This window comes from Amblyomma americanum, chromosome 1 (genome assembly GCF_052857255.1).
Source record: "Amblyomma americanum isolate KBUSLIRL-KWMA chromosome 1, ASM5285725v1, whole genome shotgun sequence".
NCBI lineage: Eukaryota > Metazoa > Arthropoda > Arachnida > Ixodida > Ixodidae > Amblyomma > Amblyomma americanum.
The window spans coordinates 280,718,927-280,724,004 of NC_135497.1; the positions used below are offsets into that span (position 1 = coordinate 280,718,927).

Sequence of the window (5,078 nt, forward strand, 5' to 3'; positions counted from 1 at the left end):
TAGTTGCGTAATCTAGCCCCAGTTTGTCTTTACCCGGACTCCATCGCCGCCCTTAAGCTATTCGACGCACATTTCAGATTACACAATAAATTCACCTGCTTTGAGCGAAGTATAGAGTAGGCATGTCCTGTGCGCATATACTGGATTCGCAGCCATGCTCAGGATCCACATAACATTCAAGCGAATGAATGAATGAATCAATCAGTCAATGAACTTTATTCCCGTCATTACTGGGGCCTCACGGTCTGGGTGCAGCAATTAGGAGGGGGTGCCTCCCAGCCGGCTTTAAACATCGGAGACCGCGGAGAAAGTCTTGTCTCTGCCTGACGGATGATGCGTCTTCGCTGATCCAGGTCGTGGCTCCGGATCAGCTCTTCCCACGTGACAAGGTCTGGGATGCTTTGTGATTTAGCCCGAGGAGAATCCGACACTCCAAAATTAAGTGATTTTGCGAAGTCATTCTGTGGCAGCTACTGCAGAGCTCAGGCTCCCCAGCGTCTTTATTGTGTATTATAGAGTACGGAAAGAATCTGTTGACCTGAAGCCTAGTCCAGGCCCTGCACTCCTTTGAAGTGAATGATCTGTTGACCTAAAGCCTCCTCCAGGCTCTGCACTCCTTTGAAGTGAGTGACCTATCCAGAAGTGTCTTCTCCTATCCAGTCTAGGTGTTTCAGTTATTTCTTTATACATTATGCAAGGGTCTTTATTCCTACCCAGGGGAACTTTCATAGCTGCTTGTTTTATAATTCTCGAGCGAGGCTGTGAGCAACCTCATTACCCGGAATGTCCTCATGAGCAGGAACCCATATAAGGGAGGCCTCTCTGGTTGAGGGATATCTTGCTACTTTGGCGGCTTGACTGAAAAGCACCCCCTTACAAAAGTCAATGCTATGGTTCACCTTGGGACATCAAGACGACCCACCATTTTCCCCTCTTCCTCCAGGTCCCTTCCTGTCCCATATGTTTCTGATTCCCAGGTTCTGCGCCAGCGAACACGCGTTCTAATTCCTCCACTTCCAGGAATTCAGGATTCCATAAGGCTCGCCGAAGAACCCATGACTGTGTGAGATGCGTTCCGACTCGGCGCAGAGTCCGAGGCCAGGGTGGAACTTTGAGGAGGTTGGTGCCGCTTCGGGGCGCCAACCATGAATTCGAGAGATGTCGATAGATTTTCAAAGGTTACCTAATCGCAGTGCTTGCAGCACAACGCATGACAGGCGAGGGCAGCGACTACGTACTAAACTTGCTTAAAGCGTAGTCCACGCGAATATTATTCAAGGGGTCGAGCAGGCACAGCCCTGAAGACAAACCCAAAAATCGGCCAGAGCCGATATACTTCACATCAAGCTTTAAATGTTTTTGTTTTTGTCACTTCCATACCCAACAATTCTGGACAAGGGCATTTATGAGCAGCAAACAGTTTACGAACGAAATTTTTTCGTATTGCCACAGTGTTAGCCATGGATTTACTGGCACCGCCACGCGGTGGGACAGCACCCGCTGGTCTTCTTTGTCTTCCCCCGGCTCGTGCGTTCGTTCGCTGAGTGTGTCTGCCTGGCTAGTCCTGGTGTGGCCTTCTGCCCCTTCTACCGGCTTTCGGTGACATTTTGGTGGAGGTGCTGGGTGATTCTCCAATGCACGAAGAGCTCCCAGAAGCCTCCGACGACGCCCAGCTACACCCAGTGGACACACATGTCCACAAGGTAAGCCGCCACTTACGAGGCTTAAATCCCGAGTTCCGACCCCTGACGGCACGACCCCGTGCAATGACGTCCACTTCGACAAGTCAGACCACCCAGAATGCCACCAGTTCCCCACCGCTGCTTCTTCATGCACCTCGCACTCCTACGTCGTTTTATGGCGACAAGTTCGAAGACGTGGAAGACTGGTGGGCCAGCTACGACCGAGTCGCTGCGTTTAACCCGTGGGACGAGGACCGCAAGCTACGCAATGTCTATTTTGCCCTGGAAGACTCCGCCAAGACGTGGTTTGAAAACCACGAATCCGCTATCCCCACCTGGCAAGACTTCCGGCGACAGTTGCTCGACACCTTCGGCAGCAACGAATGGAAGGAGCGAGCTGAAGTCGCCCTGCAGTCTCGAGTGCAGCGGCCAAATGAGAGCGTCGCCATGTTCGTATAAGACATGACGCGGCTCTTCAACCGCGCAGATCCTACCATGTCGGAAACGAAGAAGGCGCGTCATCTTATGCGAGGAGTGAAAGAGCAGCTTTTCGTAGGACCTGTGCGCGGCCTTCATAGCACAGTGGCCGACTTTGCTCGGGAGGCGACGAGCATGGAGCGCGCCTTGAAGCAGAGGTTCGTGCATTACGGCCGTCCGGCGAATATAACTGCTATGGACGCCAACATGCCGCAGCTTGGAACCGAGAGTGAGGCCCTCCGTGAGCTTGTCAGGAGCATTGTGCGCGAGGAGCTACAGAAGCTTCGCCCTGTCGAGCAACACCCGGGTGTCGGAGCCATCTCGGATGTCATTCGCGACGAAGTCCGTCCAGCGGTGCAGCCAATGGCCTGTCCCCAGTCGCTGCCTGAGCCGTATGTCATGACTTACAGTGAAGCATTGCGCAACTCTGCGCAAGCACCACCGGCGTTTTACTGCCCTGCTCCTTCTGCGCCGCATCAACGCTTTTCGACTTCGCCTGCCCTCTCCGACGCACGACCACCCCTCAGCAAAGCACACGCGTGGCGCACATCGAACAACCGGCCCCTGTGCTTCCACTGCGGTGAAGCCGGCCACATATTGCGCCACTGCCCGTATCGTCGGATGGGCCTGCGAGGGTTTTCACCAGACGCACCCCGGCCACGCTTTGGCGAACGACCCCGTGACATCGAGCAGTACCTGTCGGCCAGCGTCCTCCTATGCCTTCGCCACAGAGCCCGTCCAGGTCACCGTCGCCCCGTCGGTTCTCTTCCCCAGGTCGCCACCCGTCCATCCGGCAGTCCCGTAGTCCACGCCGGGAAAACTGAAGACGGCGACCTCTGGGGGTAGGGCCGCCGTTGCTCCGCAATTCGAACAAGATCCTCCGCTCGCCGACTTTACCCTTCAACCCGACCTTCCAGCTGCACCGACCCCCTTCCAACGCCCAGAACAGCCTCTGCTCGACGCCCCATTTCTACGAACACCTCGACCCTCCTCTCCGGAACCTTCCACTGCGCGCGTTCCAGAAAATGAGGTTGTTTCAGCCTAAATAAAAGTCCTCGCTGACAACCACCATATGTGACTGCCCTCGTCGATACCGGCGCAGATTTCTCAGTTATGAGTAGTGGTCTTGCTACCCTCTTGCGAAAAGTGCTGACACCCTAGCACGGAACACAAATTCGGACCGCTGGCGGTGACGTGGTGATGCCGCTCGGCGTCTGCACCGCTAGGATTGAGATTCGCTGTATCATCTTCACTGGTTGCTTCGCTGTGCTGGCTGAGTGCTCCAAGGACCTGATCCTCGGTCACGATTTTCTTCGCGAAAATGGGGCTGTCATCGACCTTCTGGTGACATTATCCGCCTCATGCACCGTAGCCGAGGACAGTGCGCCAGGAAGACCCGTTTTTCGCGCGTGCAGCGACCACGTCACTCTACCACCGCGTGCCAGCTTATTTGTTACGGTGGACTGCGACAACCCCCGCGCGTCCAACGGCATCGCAGAAGCAAACTTGTCTTTACTGCTGAGCCAGCAAGTCTGCATCGCACGGGGTGTCGTTGCCTTGCAGAACCAGCGAACTGAGCTGGTTTACGAACTTCAGTGCCGAATACCGCCATTTGGCGAAAAATATAGCCATCGCCTATTACGATAAAATTAGCGAGCCCGCCACCCACTGCGCGTTGTCAACGTCCAGGGACACCCCTCCAGGAGGACCTAGTCGGACAGTTAAGGCTGACGTGAACCCTGATTTGAACACTGATCAGCATCGCCGCTTGCAAACCATCCTTGACTCTTTTCATGACTGCCTTGCGACCACCTCTAAGGTCAGGCAGACGTCCGTAACGAAACATCGCATCATAGTTGATGACAGTGAGCGGCCTATTCGTCAACATCCCTATCGAGTGTCGGGGAGAGAACGTGAGGCGATACGACTGCAGGTGAACGAAATGCTCCAGGATGATGTCATACAGCCGTCTACAAGCCCATGGGCTTCGCCCGTTGTGCTGGTCACCAAAAAGGACGGGACACTGAGATTTTGTGTCGACTATCGAAGACTTAACAAAATTACCAAAAAGGACGTTTACCCGTTACCTCGAATCGATGACTCTTTCGACCGGTTGCGTCATTCCCGCTACTTTTTTCTTGATCTCCGCCGTGGGTACTGGCAGATTGAGGTAGATGAACGGGACTGCGAGAAGACAGCGTTCGTTACTCCTGACGGGATGTACGAGTTCAAGGTGCTCCCCTTCGGCTTGTGCTCCGCTCCGGCCACCTTTCAAAGAATGATGAACTCTGTCCTCGTTGGCCTCAAACGGCAGTCCTGGCTCGTCTACCTTGATGATGTCATTTTTTCTGCCACCTACGACAAGCATCTCAAGCGCTTAAGTGCAGTACTGGAGGCCATACGATCGGCCGGCCTCTCGCTCAAACCAGAGAAATGTCACTTTGCGTATCAACGGCTCAAGTTCCTGGACATATCGTGAGCGCTGAAGGTGTTAGCCCTGACCCCGACAATACGGCTGCCGTCTCTGCGTTTCCGACCTCCACTGATAAGCGTGCTGTGCGCCTTTTTTGTCTCTGTGCCTATTACAGACGTTTTGTGCGAGACTTATCCAGATTAGCCGAGCCTCTAACTTGCTTGACGAAGGACGACCAACCTTTCATCTGGGCCCAAGAACAGCAGATGACCTTCGACGACCTCAAGAGCCGCCTCCAAACTACGCCCATTCTTGGCCGCTTCGACGAGGAGGCGGACACGGAACTACACACCGATGCCAGCAACGTTGGTCTGGGTGCCATCCTCGTTCAGTGGCAAGATGGTGTTTAGCGCGTGACTGCTTATGCAAGCCGCACTCTGTCGCGATCTGAATCGAATTATTCTACCACGGAAAAGGAGTGCCTTGCTGTCGTTTGGGCGGTAACT

The 5,078-nt window shown here is 54.4% G+C and overlaps 1 pseudogene; it reads left to right on the forward strand.

Annotated features, from left to right (window-relative positions):
* The first annotated feature begins 1,766 nt into the window (after positions 1 to 1,766).
* On the forward strand, positions 1,767 to 4,776 carry LOC144118329 (uncharacterized; annotated as a pseudogene).
* Positions 4,777 to 5,078: the final 302 nt, after the last annotated feature.